This window comes from Hyperolius riggenbachi, chromosome 2 (assembly GCF_040937935.1).
Source record: "Hyperolius riggenbachi isolate aHypRig1 chromosome 2, aHypRig1.pri, whole genome shotgun sequence".
Classification (NCBI taxonomy): Eukaryota; Metazoa; Chordata; class Amphibia; order Anura; family Hyperoliidae; genus Hyperolius; species Hyperolius riggenbachi.
In genome coordinates this window covers 349,794,993-349,814,938 of record NC_090647.1, presented here as the reverse complement: position 1 = coordinate 349,814,938, position 19,946 = coordinate 349,794,993, and the positions used below count along the sequence as shown (strand labels likewise).

Genomic DNA, 19,946 nt, shown 5'->3' with positions numbered 1-19,946 from the left:
ATGTGCCCAGTAGATGTAGCCAGGGTTATATGTGCCCAGTAGATGTAGCCAGGGTTATATGTGCCCAGTAGATGTAGCCAGGGTTATATGTGCCCAGTAGATGTAGCCAGGGTTATATGTGCCCAGTAGACGTAGCCAGGGTTATATGTGCCCAGTAGATGTAGCCAGGGTTATATGTGCCCAGTAGATGTAGCCAGGGTTATATGTGCCCAGTAGATGTAGCCAGAGGTATATGTGCCCAGTAGATGTAGCCAGGGTTATATGTGCCCAGTAGATGTTGCCAGATGTATATGTGCCCAGTAGATGTAGCCAGGGTTATATGTGCCCAGTAGATGTAGCCAGATGTATATGTGCCCAGTAGATGTAGCCAGATGTATATGTGCCCAGTAGATGTAGCCAGATGTATATGTGCCCAGTAGATGTAGCCAGATGTATATGTGCCCAGTAGATGTAGCCAGATGTATATGTGCCCAGTAGATGTAGCCAGATGTATATGTGCCCAGTAGATGTAGCCAGATGTATATGTGCCCAGTAGATGTAGCCAGAGGTATATATGTGCCCAGAAGATGTAGCAAGGGTTATATGTGCCCAGTAGATGTAGCCAGATGTATATGTGCCCAGTAGATGTAGCCAGGGTTATATGTGCCCAGAAGATGTAGCCAGAGGTATATGTCCCCAGTAGATGTAGCCAGGGTTATATGTGCCCAGTAGATGTAGCCAGATGTATATGTGCCCAGTAGATGTAGCCAGATGTATATGTGCCCAGTAGACGAGTGACTGGCAGTGGCAGGCGGCAGTGAGCGGAACTTACCTGCGTCTTCTCTCGTCGCCGGATGATTTGCCGCTACTCTGGTCTGGTCCAGACCAGAGCAGCAGAACTTCCGGCGCAGGAGCGAGACGGAAGGTAAGTCCCGCCCGCTGCCAAACGCCACTGCCAGTCACTCGTCACTTAGGAGGGGGACAGTCAGCGAGGGAGGGAGAGCACTAAGGTGAGTGAAGGGGGGGGGGGGGGGAGATTGCCCCCCTTCTCCACCGCTGCCCACAGCTCTTCCTCCACTGCGCTGCTGTCCTGCAACAGAGCGGGCGGCCGATTGGCCGCCCTTTTACGGACGCTGCTGAATTCCTTACGGAATTCACGGGCAGCTTAATTTGTATCCAAAATTACGGGCTGCCCGTAAATTTACGGGCGGTTGGCAACACTGATAGGAGGCACGGCGCCCAACTGGCAACTGCTGCAGTCTGGTATTTCAGGCAGATGCACTCACACATCTTCCAGATGAAGTCAGTGTATGTTACTGGCCTGTCACTTTGCTGCTTTTGGAGGATGTAGGCATTCCATAAGCTTTGCTCCAGGAGATGGCGAAAGATCTTTTTGTAATACTTTTTTTGCTGCTTCCTTATTGCAGGGTTAAAAAGTCAATGCCTGGTCGGCTCTGTCCACACCACCCATAGTGCTGGCTGTTGTAGTTCACCAGGACCTGAGGCTTTTGGATTTCTTTACCTCCTCTTGTCCTGGTGGTGACAGTCGAGGTGTCACGCATGGTGCTCAGGAGACAGATATCCTTTTGTCACGCCAGCAGAAAGCCAGCATTTTCCCCTTTTGCCAAGCAACTCTGTCCCCAGTTTTCAGCTTCTGCTTGGCAAATGCTGATGGCATTTCACACCTGTTAGGCCTACCAATGCTGTAGACATTAGTCTTATGCTTTATGAGGAACTCGAAGAAATAAATTATTAATGGTCACACTATTGTGTGCCTTTGTCCAGTAAAGGCTTAACCAGAGACAGTACAGAGGATGCCACCACTTCGTAGTTGCTGAACCTGAGGTTGAACTTGGTGCCTTTGCCGGTATACAGTATAGTGTTCCAGATGAAACTGGTTGCTGACTCACGTAGCATGTATGACTTTACACCAAAGCGGGCCCGCTTGGATGCTATATACTGTATCCAATTCAACTTCCTCTTATAGGCCATCAGACTCTCGTCATCACTTATGTCCCTCTGTGGTACATAAGTGCTCCGGAAGTTCTCAACAACGAGCTGATACATTTTTCGCCGTATAAGACGCACTTTTTCTCCCCAAAAAATAGGGAAAAAAAGTCCCTGCGTCTTATACGGCAAAGGCAGGGAATTCCCGACTTAGAAACGCCCGCCGATACGGACCGCGACCCGCCGCCACGTCGGGAATTCCCTGCCTGTGTATGTAAGTTGTGGCTGCAGACGACGTATGCCTCTGCCCGTTCCCCATGCCTGTAATGTGTCCGGCGTGTGTAACATGCCCCCTCCCGCTGTGTTCCTTATCTCTGCGTGCCCCCGTGAGTGTCTAATATGTCCGCTCCCCCGCCTGCCTTATCTCCCTCCCCCATGTCTTGGCTGCCCCCCCCCCCCTCGTGTTAATCTGCAGCAGGCTTACCTCTCCGCCATGCCCGCGAGGATTGGAGACCTCCTTCACAGCCGTGCATCTTGCTCTAGTGATCGGCATGTGATAATGACGCAATCACCACATGCCGATCACTAGAGCGAGATGTGCGACTGTGAAGGAGGTCTCCAATCCTCGCAGGCATGGCGGAGAGGTAAGCCCGCTGCAGATTAACACCCGGGGGGGCCAGCCAAGACATGGGGGAGGAAGATAAGGCAGGCGGGAGCGGGCATATTAGACACTCGCGGGGGCACGCAGAGATCAGGCACACAGCGGGAGGGGGCATGTTACACACGCCGGACCCATTACAGGCATGGGGGAGAGGGCAGAGGCATACGTCAGGTGCAGCCACATGAGGGACACAGAGGACACGGCAGGCATGGGGGACACAGAGGACACATGGGGGACACAGGCACATGGGGCAGGCATGAGGGACACAGAGGACACATGGGACATGCATGGTTGCCACAGAGGACACATGAGACAGGTATGGGGGACACAGACAACACATAGGGCAAGCATATAGGGCAGGCATGGGTGACACAGGGCACATGGAGCATGTATGAGGGACACACAGATGACACATGGGGTATGCATGGGTGACACATGGGGCAGGTATGGGGGACACAGAGGACACATAGGGCATGCATGGGGGACACATAAGGCAGGCATAGGTGACACATGGGGCATGTATGAGGGACACAGAGGACACATGGGGCAGGTATTGGGGACACAGGACACATGGGGAGACAATGGGACACAGGAGGACAACATTTGAGGGGTAACATGTACAAGACTCTCCTGGAATATGGACGCACCAGGTTTAGTATATATATTTTTTTCTCTGGTTTTTGCCCTCTATACCTGGGTGCGTCTTATATTCTGGAGCGTCTTATACGGCGCGAAATACGGTACCTCCCAAAATTTTTTCAGTCTTGGCGCAGGAAGGGTGGACTCCTCGAAGGTGTCGTTGTTGGCGAAGTCCAAAAACTTCATGATTAAACTGAAGTGATATTCGGACATCACGTTCCAAAAAAAGGGGTCACAATAATTTTATTGGTGGTCCATTACCTTTTCTGCAGGGGCTTCCCCACCACTCAATGCAGAATAATTAGGCCCAACAAGAGTCATATGTCATATGTCACGTTTGGTGACCGGCTCCCATGTCCTGCTCCTGGAAAAGGGCCCTTGTGGAGCAGCCAGTTGTTGGGTGGCATAGCGGTTAGTCTCCTCCACTATTTTTTCAATGACCGCGTCGGTGAAAAAGAGCTGCAGTTAGGCCAGGGGGTTGTGTTCACAGTCTAGGACGTCGCCCACCTGACGTCACACCGCACTGCTGCTCCGCCATCCTGATTGGCAGCTGGGTCCTCCTAACAACAGCAGAGGTAAAGGGTATCGTGGCGGCCGGGAGAGAGAAGCCTGGGTCCCACTGGCCAGCAGTGATTGCGCGCACAGGAAATCAATGCACGCAGTGGTTTGAGCTAGCCCGAGCTGACTTCCAGTTTCTGGAGCTGACTTTTTTCAATGACCGCGTCGGTGAAAAAGAGCTGCAGTTAGGCTAGGGGGTTGTGTTCACAGTCTAGGACGTCGCCCACCTGACGTCACACCGCACTGCTGCTCCGCCATCCTGATTGGCAGCTGGGTCCTCCTAACAACAGCAGAGGTAAAGGGTATCGTGGCGGCCGGGAGAGAGAAGCCTGGGTCCCACTGGCCAGCAGTGATTGCGCGCACAGGAAATCAATGCACGCAGTGGTTTGAGCTAGCCCGAGCTGACTTCCAGTTCCCAATGCACAGTCCGAGCTCAGCTCAGAAATACCACCAGGGGGGTTAATCTGGCACTACTAGGCATAGATGCTCTATCCTCCAGGAGTCCCCAGCCCCTGGTCTGCGGCACAAGACCGAGAAGTGTTGTGCTGGGCCGCGGCTACATTCCCTGCGTCTCACTGCAGTGTGTAGCCGCGGATGTAATGTAATTAATGTTCGGCTGCGCAAGCCAGAAGTCTCCAGTCCCGCCCCCTCCATATCTGCTCCTTCATCTGCGAGTGCACGTGGCTACATCCCTGCCTCCTCATAGAACTATGCGGCCACAGCTGTAATGTGTTAAAATTTGGACGCGCTAGCCGGAAGCCTTCAGCCCCGCTTTCTCCATCACTGCTCCTGAGCTATCAGTGTTTGCACGACGTCATGTGCACAGCCACCCATCCATCCTCTTTTTCTTTAGCTTGTCATTTATGGATGAGCCGACCCGTCCATCGCTGCCCCCTCTATTGGCTGTAACTTGGCCCTCCCTAAAATAGCCAATCACAGGCAGCAAGCTTTTTATCAACTTTAAAAAATTTAAACAAAGGAATTTGTGCCTTTGTCCCCCCTTGGGTGCCAATTTCCTACCAATATTGGGATGAGGGAGATGAGTGGAGAACACTGGGGAGAGCCTGGAACAAGTCCACAGATTACCGAAAGCAGGTATGTTTCCAATTACTTTGTACAATATTTTGCTAGTTTCTTTCTGCTGATTGTACTGGCTACAATTGCTGAGGGAGGCTTAAGGTGGCCATACATCTGTAGATTTGGTGGCTGATTGACCATCTTAGTCGATAAATATTATCAAATTGAATGAAAAGACAACTTTACTTACGGTAACGTCTTTTCCGGTAGTCAGGAGGACAGCACCCCTGGATGAGACTTGTCTCCCTCCCCACCGTGGACAGGAACTGCAAAAGAAACAATTTGCATAAGCAATAGGCAGCCAGGTATATAAGCTACTTACTTGCCACTATACTTCAGTTAATATAAAAGATAATACGGACACTTAATAATGCTTATACAAACCTCTGATATTCCACCCAATAAGGGCGGGTTGTAGGGGTGCTGTCCTCCTGACTACCGGAAAAGACGTTACCGTAAGTAAAGTTGTCTTTCCCGGATCGTCACTCGGACAGCACCCCTGGATGAGACGATATACTAAAGATCAGGCTTAGGGCGGGACCACTGCTTGCAGAACCTTTCTTCCAAAGGATAAATCTGTAGCTGCCGATACATTAAGTCGATAATGCTTCACAAAAGTGTTATGACTTGACCATGTTGCAGCCCTGCATATCTGCTCAATGGAGGCCCCTGCCCTCTCTGCCCATGACGTAGAAATGCCTCTTGTAGAATGAGCCCTGACCGAAGAGGTTAACGTCTTTCCCCGTATCTGGTATGCTGATACAATTGTCTGTTTGATCCAGCGTGCTAAGGTTGTCTTAGAAGCTCTGTTCCCTCTTGTTTTTCCTGCAAACAGGACAAAAATTGCATCTGATTTTCTCCAGGCATTAGATCTTTCTAAATACTGTAACAGACACCTCCTCACGTCCAACAAATGTAGTCTCTCTTCCTTATCATTTGCCGGATTCTCACAAAATGACGGGATATAAATTTCTTGGTTCCTGTGGAAAGAAGAAACCACCTTCGGAAGAAATGTTGCGTCCGGACGCAATGTTATTCTATCCTCTGAAACAACACAGTACGGCTCCTTAATCGATAGTGCTTGTAGCTCACCTATTCTTCTTGCTGTAGTAATTGCTAGAAGGAATATGGTTTTCAATGTCAGGAATTTGTCCGAAACTTGAGATAAGGGTTCAAACGGAGACTCACATAGACCCTGTAACACTGTATTAAGATCCCAAGAAGGAACTCTTGACCGTATAGATGGTTTTAGTCTTCTTAAAGCCTGAAAGAAACGGATTATATAATCCTCCTGTGCTAATTTCCTTTCTAGGAACACACTCAAGGCTGACACCTGAACTTTCAAAGTACTAATACTAAGACCCTTCTTATAGCCACACTGTAAGAATTCCAAAACTGATCTAAGCGATCTATTGTTGCAGGATCTATCTATACACCAGTGATTAAAAACTCTCCAAGCCTTCCGGTAAATTAATCGAGTTACCTTCTTTCTACTATTGAGTAGTGTTTCTGACAGATCATCTGAGAAACCCTTAGACTTCAGTATTTCCCATTCAGGTTCCAAGCTGATAGGTGAAGTAGACTCGGATCTGGATGTAATACTGGCCCCTGGGATAACAAGTCCTGAGTCAGTGGGAGGATTATTGGTTCTGATATCGCTAGAGACTGTAGTAATGTGAACCATGGACGTTTGGGCCACATTGGAGCAATCAATATGATTCTCGCTCTGTCCTGAATGATCTTCTTCAATACTCTGGAAAGTAATGGAATTGGCGGAAAGGCATACATCATCCTGCCTCCCCAACTGATTGTGAACGCATCCATTGCCCAAGGTAAGTCCTCCTGAAACAGGGCACAAAACTTCCGGCATTTTGAGTTCCTTTTCCTGGCGAATAGATCCAGTTCTGGATATCCCCACTGTGACGTTATCGTTTGAAACACCTTTGGATTGAGTGACCATTCGTTCTGGTCCAGCTTCTCCCTGCTTAGATAATCTGCCAACTGGTTTGATGTCCCCTTTAGATGACGTGCTTGTAATGACATGATATTGTTTTCTGACCAGAACAAAATTTTTGATGTTTGTTTCCATAACATCTGGCTCTTCGTGCCTCCTTGTCTGTTTAGGAATGCTACCACAGACTTGTTGTCGGTCCTTATCGTCACATGCGTTCCCTTGATCTGATCCTTGAAGTGTAGCAGTGCCCTCCATACAGCTTCTAGTTCCCTGCTGTTGGATGATCTTGAGCTGATCTGTACTGACCATTGTCCCTGAGCCAGAAGAGCATCCAAATGTGCTCCCCAACCCCATAAACTGGCATCTGTTGTAATTATCCTCTGCTCTGGATAACTCCATACACGGCCTGATGAAAGATGACCTTGGTTTTGCCACCAAAGTAGGGACACTTTTATGCTGTGAGGGATAGGGATCTTCTTGTCTAATACCGTGAGGCTTCTGTTCCATGATCTGAGGATCCATAACTGCAGAATCCTTGTGTGGAACTGCCCCCACTGAACTGCGGGAAACGAGGCTGTTAGGAGCCCCAGGACTGCCATTGCTTTCCTCAGTGATACTGTCCTTGCATTCTGAAAGGAAAAAATAGCATTTAGAATTGCAGTAATCTTTCTATCAGGCAAGAAGATTCTTTCATTCCTAGTATCAATGCTAAATCCGATAAACTCAAGAACCTGGGAAGGAACTAGTGAAGACTTCTCCCAATTAATAAGCCAACCTAAATGCTGCAGATAATCTAATGTTGACTGCATCTGCAATCTTACCCTTTCCGCTGTAGGTCCCCAAATTAAAAAATCATCTAAATATCCAAGGATATTAACTCCCATCAGCCTAAGCTCTGCTAGAACCTCAGACATGACTTTGGTAAACAGCCAAGGGGCAGAAGAAAGTCCAAAAGGAAGAGCAATAAATTGAAAATGTCTTACCTCTTCCCCCATGTGGACTGCAAATCTTAGATACTGTTGTGATGACGGATGAATAGGTAGGTGAAGATATGCATCCTTGAGATCTAGAGAAACAAGAAAATCGTCTTTCTGCAAGAGATGAATCACAGATTTTATATTGTCCATCCTGAATCTTCTGTATTTTACATCTAGATTTAATTTCTTTAGGTTTAAGATGAATCGGTAAGATCCCTGTGGTTTTTTTACGAGAAATACTGGCGAATAGAACCCCTCCTGTTTGACAACTCGGTACATATCTTATCACCCCCTTTTCTAATAGAGATAGGACCTCGCTTTGTAGTGCACGACACTTTCTTTGATCTTGTGGTTGGGGAGTAATGCAAAACCTCAGAGGAGGATGATGATTGAACTCTATCCGGTACCCTTCTGATACAATCCTTAGTAACCACTGACTTGTGAACTGAGGCTGCCATACTTCTAAAAAGTTTGCAATTCTCCCCCCCACTGGAATCCTGGCGTCATTGCTTATCCTGCCTCCTGGCAGGATTGAAATTGGGTTTCGGTTTCTGTGATCTGTATGGGACCCAACGTTTACCCTTGGAGGACTTGGGGTTTTGGTCAGACCTGATGGGGGGACGAAATGGCCGCTTATACTGGAAAGGTCTTTTCTTTTCTGGAAAGTTTTTCTTTTTATCTGATGACCTATCTAAAGTATCATCTAAATTGGATCCAAAAAGCAGCCTGCCTTCACATGGTATACCACATAACTTAGATTTTGAGGAATTATCCCCATTCCAGGTTTTAACCCATATACCTCTTCTGGCTGAGTTAACTAAAGCAGTAGTTCTGGCTGTAAGTTTAACAGTGTCGTCTGATGCATCTACCATATAATTAGAGGCATTTAAAACTTTCGGAAAATTAAGAATTTCTTCTCGCGGGACCCCAGAAGCAATCTTATCCTGCATTTCTAATAACCATGTTTTTAATGATCGACTCACTGCCGTGGACGCTACTGCAGGTTTGAATGTTAAGGAAGAGGATTCCCATGCTCTCCGCAGGAGATTGTCCATTTTTTTGTCGATTGGGTCCTTCAGACAACCAAAGTCTTCAAATAACAGATCTGTTTTCTTTGACACCCTAGAAAAAGACGGGTCTAACCTAGGCGGAGTACCCCAAAACTCCTGATCTTCCGGAGAAAAAGGATAACGATTAGACAAGGATCTCGGCCAAAAAGCTCTCTTCTCAGGGTTATCCCATTCCTTCTTAATCATACCCTTAAGGGTGGAATGGACTGGGATAAACTGAGGCTGGGGGTCCGCCAAAGTCCTGTACATCTCATCCAAAGGTGTCAAAGATTTTCTTTCTGTCTTGATACCAATTGTATCATACATAGCGCTTAATAAATCCTTCATTAAATCGGTTGAAAAAGCAAATTTTGATCTGTCCACATTTGAGACCTCTTCCTCCATATCTGATAGCTGATCTAGCTCCGATATCTCCCCCTCAGATAACTCAGAACCCTCCACCTCACTCTCTCTTCTACGTTTGGATCCCGAGGGCCCTGGTTGAGCCAAAACAGGGGAAGCAGGGATAGCAACTGCAGGTATTGTGTCTATATTTCCAGTAGTTCCTGGGACATCAGAAGGAACTATAGAATTGGAAGAAATGGCAGAATCTTTGATCTCTTTAATCGCTGAAGACATCTCAGATCTCATCCAGCCCATTAAATCTTTAAGTATGACCGGAGATTCATCCTTGACTACTTTCTCTGTACAGCTCTGACATAATTTTTTAGAAGAAGATGAAGAAAAACGACTGTTACAAATTGCGCATTTCCTCTCCGACCTGCTTGAACTATGCTGACTGGTCTGAACAGCAGCCTTGTCAGTTTTTTCACTTTTATCAGATTTGTCCGACTTGTCATGTTTTTTAGGCTATAAAAAAACACAAACAAGGGACAATCGTTACTAAAGGTTACATAGTAAAAAACCATAACAAGCAGGAGTATACAGGTACCACATCTACTTGCCAGAGAGGGATCTTGTCCAGACTTAGCAGATTGCAAAGGAGCTGAACCTGAAGCGTCCTCCATGATTGCCAGCCACATCTGAATCATGGACTTACTTCCACATATATACCCTCAAACAGACCCAGCTGACCACAGCTAACGCCGCCCTGCTGCATAATTAATCAGCTTCACATACCTTGATGCATCAGCTGAAGCTGATTACCATACACCGCCGCGGCTCCTGCCGCTTAATTAGTCCAGCGTCATTGTGATGCAAATGTAATCAGCTGTTTCGTTGATTTAGTATTTATCCCGCCGCGGCCCCTGCCGCTCTGCAGACCTCAGATCACGCGGGACGCCAGCGCGTGACTACTTCCGGGTAAACCGGAAGTGACCTCTTCATGCGCGCGCCTGCACGCATAATACTGCTGCCTTCTCCGGAGAAGCCTCCCAAACGCTGCAGGACTCCCCACTGATCACTGCTCAGCTCTATTGGGAGTCCTGCCACACGCTGCCCCTGCCGAACTGACATGGATGGCTCCCTGGAGACCTCTCCCTCCGCTCCGTCCGGGACAGGAAACTATACTGAAGTATAGTGGCAAGTAAGTAGCTTATATACCTGGCTGCCTATTGCTTATGCAAATTGTTTCTTTTGCAGTTCCTGTCCACGGTGGGGAGGGAGACAAGTCTCATCCAGGGGTGCTGTCCGAGTGACGATCCGGGAAATTGGTGCTGCCAAAAGTATGTCCGATTAACGCTGCAGCCAATTTCGGTCCGAAATGGGGAGCATGTATCAATCAGACATGCTGGAAAATCTCAGACTGACATGCATGAGTTGCATTAAAATTTATTTGACATTAGATGTTATTATACAGTAATAGTAACATAATTATAGTGCATATTAATATAATAATTATATTAAATATAATTCATTATGTTTTATGTGCTTTATGTCTACATGTACCAGTCTGCCAGGCCTTGGACAGAATGTCTTGCATCAAAGTGGGCGATGTGAAAAGAAATAAACTACACGATGAGACCTCTCCAATATGTGCCAATGAAAGTAAAATCTTTATTTACTCAGCTGAGGACTTTTTCATGTGCCAGCATACAAAAACCGCAACTAACACAGTTTTGCTTAGCCAGAAAAAGTGATTACTCCTCTGTGTGTTCCATCTTTTATACCCCAGTTAATATGTTAACATATTTCTCCCTCCAGGCAGGCTGTTCTTGTATGAATCCAATCAGCATCATATTAAGGTGACTTAGACTTCCTTTATGGGCAGGATCGCCGGTGTCCTTCAAAAGACTTCCTGTAAAGTTAACTTCCACTTTAGCAAAATGATGTCAGAAGTCAGAAGAGTTTTGTTTCTTTCAAAGTGATTCCCAAGGATAACCTGCCCCCAGAATCTGGTTCAAACTGCATTTCCAAAAGATTCTTCCTCTGTGTCCTCTAAATCAGGAAAGGAGGGGGGAGGTCGTCCTGAAATAGAAACACTTCAAAACAGTAACTGCTTTCTACATACACATTAATTTTGGTTACATTGTGTAATTCCTAAAACAATACTATAATCATATTCTTAAAGTGTCACTCTAGCACACTAGTCTGGTTACATTAATGTGGTCCTTATAGCCATATGGGAATATAAAGGATATACATATGATTAATTATAAATCTTCATTAATTTTTTCCACAGCATCGAGTCCAAAAAGGTTGGGGAACCCTGCTATACTGCATCTGGCCATCAAATTACACACTAGTAACTACAGTGGCCTTTTGTGGTCGATCGCGCGCTCCCAGACCGTGGTTCGTTAGCCAGGGAATCAATGAATCGGGACATGGTGCCCGATCACTGATCCCTTTCCCCGGCAGAAAAAGCGACGGCTTCTCTCGGAAGCCTCGCTCTTTCTGCCTCCTACGTCCCTCTAAGCGTACATGTTACGCTTACAGTGACGTAATGCAAACAAACTCATCGTTGCCATCTTGTGGCCAAATAGTAAAACTACATCTACATTTAAAAAAAAAAAAACACATTGTAATGAACAGCGGAGATGCTGCCGCGTGGTCTAGTGACGGGGCGGCTATCTCCGCGTTCAGACCGGCGGTTTCCGCGCAGCGACACGCGTCTGGCTTCGCTGGACCTTCTACTTCACACAGATGGAGAGCTACGCGTGCGCGCGCCAGGCGACAGGACATTTATACCAGCAGAAGGGGAATCAGCTGATCAGGCCGATTAGCTGATCCCAGCTGGACTCTGGATTGGCTGAGGGGCTCGGGCGGAGCTGCACAGCACTGCAAGTATATATAGATCTTGCTTGTCAGTTGCTGGTTGAATGCCGTTGCGAATACTTACGTGTGCGCACTCAGACCTCAGTCAGATCCTACAGTGTGTTAGAACCAGGTGGACCTGGGAATTCAAACTTAGCCAGATTACGCTATTGTTATACTGTGTTATACTTTAGACCAGTTCCAGGGTGTTGTGACCAAGGACCTCACACCCAAGCTTAGGATACTGTGTTATTCTTTAGACTAGTTCCTGGGGGTCGAGACCAAGGTCCTCACACCCCAGACTAGGATTGTGATTTATATCCGTTTTGACCTTTTGCTCGGGTGTTTTGCCGACCTGGCCTGCCCGACCCTTCTGGCTGTCACTCATCCCTTGAGTGTTCAGTCTGTCTGCACTACCCGTGACACTATTCCACCAAGTGTCAGTTAGCTGCAAGGACCTCTTGGTCATCAGAGAGTCCTTCCTACAGTACAGCCGGTGGCCTCTCTCCCATTGGAGCCCCCTGGCTGCAGTACAGTCTGATTTCCAGTTACCAGGGAATCACTGGCTGCCAGATTATCTCTATCTCCTCTCTCAAGGAGAGATAGTCGCTGCACAGTCCAGGGCCACCTGCCCCTCAGGTGGTTCCTGGCCGAGCTGCCCGTATCTCTTGCCTCTCGGGAGATAGCCTACAGTTACACTTAACACTTATACTTCATTAGGTGTCCAGAGGTTAGCCATATTTGTATTATTGGTGATTCTGCAGATCATCCATAATCAAGTATACATCTGTATTGTTGATTCTGCAGATCATCAATAATCAGATTCTCTCTGTGCGCTGACACCAATCGTTACAGAACGGCAGACCGAAAACACTATGGACGCACTGTATAGTCATGTTGAAGTCCTGACCACCGCGGTAAACAATCTTTCCGGGGTAATTATGAACCAACAGACTCAGATCAACAAGCTATTTGGGGCTATTCAGGAACTTCAATTAGCTATAAATTCAGTGTGATCCTCTCCAGTCACGGACATTCGTATGTCCGTACCTGAAAAGTTTTCTGGCCATAGATCTGACTTTCGGAATTTCAGAAATCGGGTACTGTCTTATTTTGAGTTGAGGCCTACCTTGTCAGGAACTGAGTCCCAAAGGGTAACATTTATAAAGACCCTGCTGTCGGGTGATTCCCAAACATGGGCATATAGCCTACATGCAGAGCATGAGGCGTTATCAGTTCAGGAATTTTTTAAGGCCATGGCCATTATATACGATGACCTGGATATTTCTTTCACTGCTGAAAAGAAGCTCAAGATGGTCAGGCAAGGTCGTAAATCGGTTGAGGTTTACGCCGCTAAGTTTAGAAAGTGGGCTGTCTCGGCTAGATGGGGATATGCTTTATTAGACTGTTTTTTGGCAGGATTGTCGGATGCAATCCATGACATGATGATAGGACATCCTGAACCCAAATCTGTAGACAAGGCAATTTCTTTGGCCGTGCAGATAGATCGCCGTTTGCGCTACCAGAAACAGATTCGTGGTAGGAATGCTATAAGGTCTGTCTCATACGACTCTTCCCGATCTTCATCACCCCCAGACGAGCCGATGCAAATCGGATATTCAGGGCTGAGTCAAGTGAAAAAGAGTCACAGAAGGCCAAGAAAGCGCGGTCTATATGGTGCTAAAGGGCCAGGAGAATGCTGCCGTCTGGGGTTAGTCAATACCATAGGCGAGCGGTCTTTATCTCTAAACAATAATCGTCTGCTCCTTCCCTGCTCTATTACATGGGAGGGTCGGACTAGTTCCGCAGAAGCCTTTGTAGACTCCGGTTCTGCAGCGAATTTCATAGATTACGATTTCGTAAAAAAATTGGGGATACCCTTGTTCCCACTAGACCGGCAGATTCTGGTCACTGCAGTGGATGACTCTCCGTTGCAGAGTAGTCAACCTCTTTTCCAAACCCCCTTGTTGTCATGTTGTTTAGGGGCGTTGCATGAAGAGAAATTACAGTTCCTGGTCCTGCCAATGGTAAACTCTACTGTTGTTCTTAGTATGCCCTGGTTACAACTCCACTCTCCGCAGATTGACTGGGCTTCAGGACAGCTACTGAAATGGTCAGCCCAATGTCATCGGCATTGTTTGGGGAGAGTTGCTGTTGGTACTACCAAGATACAGGTCGGAGGAGTGGCAGTGCAGTGTGTGGATTTTTCTGACGGGTTCTGTCCCTCACGGTCACCTCTTACGCATATACCAGGTAGTAAAAATTCCAAAGCAAACGCTCTATATAGGGGTTTTGAGCCTAAGACCATTCTACCGCAGATAAAACAGGCAGATGAGTGACGGTCTCTAAAGTGGAAGTTTTCCCCAGGGGACATGGTATGGGTGACCACTCGGCATTTGGCCTTGAAGCAACCGTCACCCAAACTGGAACCTAGATTGATAGGTCCATTCCCAGTGATCAGAAAGATCAATAATGTCACTTATGCGATTGATCTCCCAGCCAGTATGAGAGGTGTGAGATCATTCCACGTGTCTCTGTTGAAGCCGGCAGTGCACGTGGATTCCTCTCCCCCCCCCCCCCCCCCCCCGTGGCCATTGATAATCAACCTGAATATGAGATTGAAAAGATTCTGGACTCTCGCTTAGTGCAAGGTTCTGTGCAGTATCTGGTCCTCTGGAAGGGTTATGGTGTGGAGGAAAGAGCTTGGGTGCCGACTTGTCGCTTGTGTGCGGAGGTATTAAGGAAAGAATTTCATGACTCACATCCTGGGAAGCCGGGTGGGAAGTGTCCGGAGTCCACTCCTCGGGGAGGGGTGTACTGTAATGAACAGCGGAGATGCTGCCGCGTGGTCTAGTGACGGGGCGGCTATCTCCACGTTCAGACGCGACAGGCGACAGGACATTTATACCAGCAGAAGGGGAATCAGCTGATCCCAGCTGGACTCTGGATTGGCTGAGGGGCTCGGGCGGAGCTGCACAGCACTGCAAGTATATATAGATCTTGCTTGTCAGTTGCTGGTTGTCTGCCGTTGCGAATACTTACGTGTGAGCACTCAGACCTCAGTCAGATCCTACAGTGTCTTAAAACCAGGTGGACCTGGGAATTCACACTTAGCCAGATTACGCTATTCTTATACTGTGTTATACTTTAGACCAGTTCCAGGGTGTTGTGACCACGGACTTCACACCCAAGTTTAGGATTACTGTGTCATTACTGTGTTATACTTTAGACTAGTTTCAGGGTGTTGTGACCACGGACCTCACACCCAAGCTTAGGATTACTGTGTCATTACTGTGTTATACTTTAGACCAGTTCCAGGGTGTTGTGACCAAGGACCTCACACCCAAGCTTAGGGTTACTGTGTCATTACTGTGTTATACTTTAGACCAGTTCCAGGGTGTTGTGACCAAGGACCTCACACCCAAGCATAGGCTACTGTGTTATTCTTTAGACTAGTTTCTGGGGGTCGAGACCAAGGTCCTCACACCCCAGACTAGGATTGTGATTTATATCTGTTTTGACCTTTTGCTCGGGTGTTGCCGACCTGGCCTACCCGACCCTTCTGGCTGTCACTCATCCCTTGAGTGTTCAGTCTGTCTGTACTACCCGTGACACTATTCCACCAAGTGTCAGTTAGCTGCAAGGACCTCTTGGTCATCAGAGAGTCCTTCCTACAGTACAGCCGGTGGCCTCTCTCCCATTGGAGCCCCCTGGCTGCAGTACAGTCTGATTTCCGCCGCGGCAAAAAATGGGCGTGGCCATGAGGTGAGTGGGCGTGGCCATGGGTGGGGCCAAATGTACATGAACTTAGCAGCGGTGTAAGCTACAGATAACGGGCCTGCCCATCGAAATATTGGATAGAGCCCCCTGTCCTTTATTTAGATAATTTACAATCAGTATAGGCATAGATCAAAGATGTATACGCACATACAATTTTGATTGGTCAATCACTGACCCCCAATTTTACCACCCCCGTGCAGTAAGTGGGCCAACAGACAATGCATTTAATGAACAGAGCTAAAATTGGCTAATCAAAATTGTATGTGTGTACCAGGCTTTACAGCTAATACTGTACATACTGAAAGTAGCAGGGATCAGCATACATTACAGCTGGTTTACAATCAGTAAAGGCACAGAGTAACACCTTACACTGTACACACTGTAGGTAAATCAGCACACAGTGCAGGCACTAGAGAACAGCGTATACTGTACATACTGTAGGCAGCAGAATTCAGCACACTGCAGCTAGCGTGCCAAAAATATGAGGATCACGTTGTGCGGCGTGCTTATCGCACCGCACCGAAAAATGGGTGGGCCATGGACCAGAATATAGGTGTGGTAAGGGGTGGAGACAAATTTACATGAACCTAGCAATGGTGGGACATTAGATTATGACAGTGGTGGTGAACCTTTTGGAGGCCGAGTGCCCAAACTGCAACCCAAAAGTCACTTATCTATCGCAAAGTGGCAACAGCAATTTAAACTAAATACTGTACAAACGTTTTAACTCATACATGAACATTATGGAAAATCCAAGTTGAAAATAAACCGTGAAGATAAACAATTTCATCCATCCTACTCCTGAAAAATGTATTCAATTTTTTAGAACCTCCCACTTTTATTTTCTGTTTTAAAAAGCTAAAAAAGTAGGTTTAATGCTATTGTCTCATATGATAAGGATTCAGCTTTTCACATAGTCTCGCAGTTAGCAATCATGTGACCCCAAACACGACAAATTCAGCAATCATGAGGCCCCCAACAAGACAAATTCAGCAATCATGAGGCCCCCAACAAATCATGAGGCCCCCAACAAGACAAATTCAGCAATCTTGAGGCCCCCAACAAATCTTAAGGCTCCCAACAAGACAAATTCAGCAGTCATGAGGCACATAAATAGACAGCATTTCACATAAATAGGCAGAATGCTCCCTTAATATGGTAGCCCCCCAAGTTAGGTAGTGAGTGACAGGGACCCCCAGGTTAGCTAGTGAGTGACAGGCGCCTCCAGTTAGGTAGTGAGTGACAGGGACACCGATAGTGAGTGACAGGGAGCCCCTTTAGGTAGTGAGTGAGTGCCAGGGAGCCCCTTTAGGTAGTGAGTGAGTGCCAGGGAGCCCCTTTAGGCAGTGAGTGAGTGCCAGGGAGCCCCTTCAGGCAGTGAGTGAGTGCCAGAGAGCCCCTTCAGGCAGTGAGTGAGTGCCAGGGAGGCCCTTCAGGCAGTGAGTGAGTGCCAGGGAGGCCCTTCAGGCAGTGAGTGAGTGCCAGGGAGGCCCTTCAGGCAGTGAGTGAGTGCCAGGGAGCCCCTTCAGGCAGTGAGTGAGTGCCAGGGAGCCCCTTTAGGCAGTGAGTGAGTGCCAGGGAGCCCCTTTAGGCAGTGAGTGAGTGCCAGGGAGCCCCTTCAGGCAGTGAGTGAGTGCCAGGGAGCCCCTTCAGGCAGTGAGTGAGTGCCAGGGAGCCCCTTTAGGCAGTAAGTGAGTGCCAGGGAGCCCCTTTAGGCAGTGAGTGAGTGCCAGGGAGCCCCTTTAGGTAGTGAGTGAGTGCCAGGGAGCCCCTTTAGGCAGTGAGTGAGTGCCAGGGAGGCCCTTTAGGCAGTGAGTGAGTGAGTGCCAGGGAGCCCCTTTAGGCAGTGAGTGAGTGACAGGGAGGCCCTTAAGGTAGTGAGTGAGTTCCAGGAAGCCCCTTTAGGCAGTGAGTGAGTGCCAGGGAGCCCCTTTAGGTAGTGAGTGAGTGCCAGGGAGCCCCTTTAGGTAGTGAGTGAGTGCCAGGGAGCCCCTTTAGGCAGTGAGTGAGTGACAGGGAGGCCCTTTAGGTAGTGAGTGAGTTCCAGGAAGCCCCTTTAGGCAGTGAGTGAGTGCCAGGGAGCCCCTTTAGGTAGTGAGTGAGTGCCAGGGAGCCCCTTTAGGTAGTGAGTGAGTGCCAGGGAGCCCCTTTAGGTAGTGAGTGAGTGCCAGGGAGCCCCTTTAGGTAGTGAGTGAGTGCCAGGGAGCCCCTTTAGGTAGTGAGTGAGTGCCAGGGAGCCCCTTTAGGTAGTGAGTGACAGGGAGCCCCTTTAGATAGTGAGTGACAGGGAGCCCCTTTAGATAGTGAGTGAGTGCCAGGAAGGCCCTTTAGGCAGTGAGTGAGTGCCAGGGAGCCCCTTTAGGTAGTGAGTGAGTGCCAGGGAGCCCCTTTAGGTAGTGAGTGAGTGCCAGGGAGCCCCTTTAGGTAGTGAGTGAGTGCCAGGGAGCCCCTTTAGGCAGTGAGTGAGTGCCAGGGAGCCCCTTTAGGCAGTGAGTGAGTGCCAGGGAGCCCCTTTAGGCAGTGCGTGAGTGCCAGGGAGCCCCTTTAGGCAGTGCGTGAGTGCCAGGGAGCCCCTTTAGGCAGTGAGTGAGTGCCAGGCAACCCCTTTAGGCAGTGAGTGAGTGCCAGGCAACCCCTTTAGGCAGTGAGTGAGTGCCAGGCAGCCCCTTTAGGCAGTGAGTGAGTGCCAGGGAGCCCCTTTAGGTAGTGAGTGAGTGCCAGGGAGCCCCTTTAGGTAGTGAGTGAGTGCCAGGGAGCCCCTTTAGGTAGTGAGTGAGTGCCAGGGAGCCCCTTTAGATAGTGAGTGAGTGACAGGGAGGCCCCCCCCTCTAGCCGCTGCCGTTCCCCCCTCACCTGGCAGTGTAGTCAGACCTCAGGATCAGCGGCGACCCGACCAGTAGTACGAGCGGGCGCCGGACGCACCCGCTCTATATGCGGAAGTGATGTCACTTCCGCATATCAGCAAAAAACACCAAAAGAAAAAGGGAAAATCTATCTGAGCCATGAATAATATCAACAGGACAATCTGTTTACAAATGGGGTATGTAGTGTTGCGCCTTATGGGTAAAGCAGCTGCTCAACCTAGAGTGGGGTAATCCCAGGCCCCTAAGAGGTAAATCAATATGTAAAAGATACTAAGTTGGCGCTCAGGACAATAGTACAAATGATTTTAATAAAAGCAATAGGGTGATACAATGGATCTACGATAGGTACCCTTTACACAATTATAGATATGATTAGTGCAACATACACACTCTCACAGTCACACCCACTGCCCTGCTGCAGCAGAAAAATCTAAAAATACATAAAATAAAAATCTAAAAACGAGAACTTCAAGTGTTATGAAGTGAAGAAGGATAATCCTCCTATAAAAACGGAAGAGATCTATAACCACAATGGTGAGTAGCTTGATGAATCCTAATGGTTAGTAAGACTCATTAGTAGATGAGTGCCACAGACTGTATTAAGCCAAATGATGGATGACACAATAATTGCAGAAAGTCTATGGATACTTGCGTGGTTTTGCAGTGGCAAGGACAAGATGTTTCCAACTCACAGCCTCCGTAAGTGTTCCTCCGTGTTGCGTTGGAGCCGCTCGATCCTGTCAGCCCCGGCCGGCGACTAGACAGGAGAGACTGGAGCCTGCTGCTGGATGTTGAATGCTGCAGGGTCGGGCAAGCTCACCCGGCTCCAACGGGATGGTAACAGTCGGTATCCGGGAAGTTAAGCTGTATTTCCGTGCACACTCGGAGCCCGCTGTGTGCGCTGGACAAACCTCCTTCCGCGATCGTGCTAGTGACGTCACAGCAGCTTAGCCAATCGCCTTCCTTTCTCAAAGCTGGCTGCGGACAGGGGGTGTCCCGTCTAAAATAGCTACCCATCCAAAGTAGCTACTTTCAGCACTGCGCATGCGTGCGCATGCGCACTTCCATAAACTCGTCACAGGAGGGAGGAGGGTCTTCTGAAATAGCTACTTTTCTGCTGCACCACTCAGAAAAACTATCAAACCTACTAGCACAGAACTGTTGCTAAAGAAGAAGTGGCAACTAGCCGCTGTGCAGGCTTGCCGAGATCACATCTCCCTTCTCCTCTTCTTTACTACACAGCTGCGC

The 19,946-nt window shown here is 48.2% G+C and overlaps 1 protein-coding gene across 6 annotated transcripts in view; it reads right to left on the bottom strand.

The window, feature by feature from the left end:
* The window catches only part of ELK4 (ETS transcription factor ELK4), a 76,438-nt gene extending 56,826 nt beyond the window's left edge, over positions 1-19,612 (bottom strand). For 5 of the 6 annotated variants that reach the window (XR_011026364.1, XR_011026362.1, XR_011026363.1 and 2 more), the window contains exon 1: positions 19,351-19,612. The gene's annotated coding sequence lies outside the window, so the exon portion shown is untranslated. The remainder of the gene's footprint in view (positions 1-19,350) is intronic. The other variant, XM_068269569.1, reaches the window with a different exon arrangement.
* Positions 19,613-19,946: the final 334 nt, after the last annotated feature.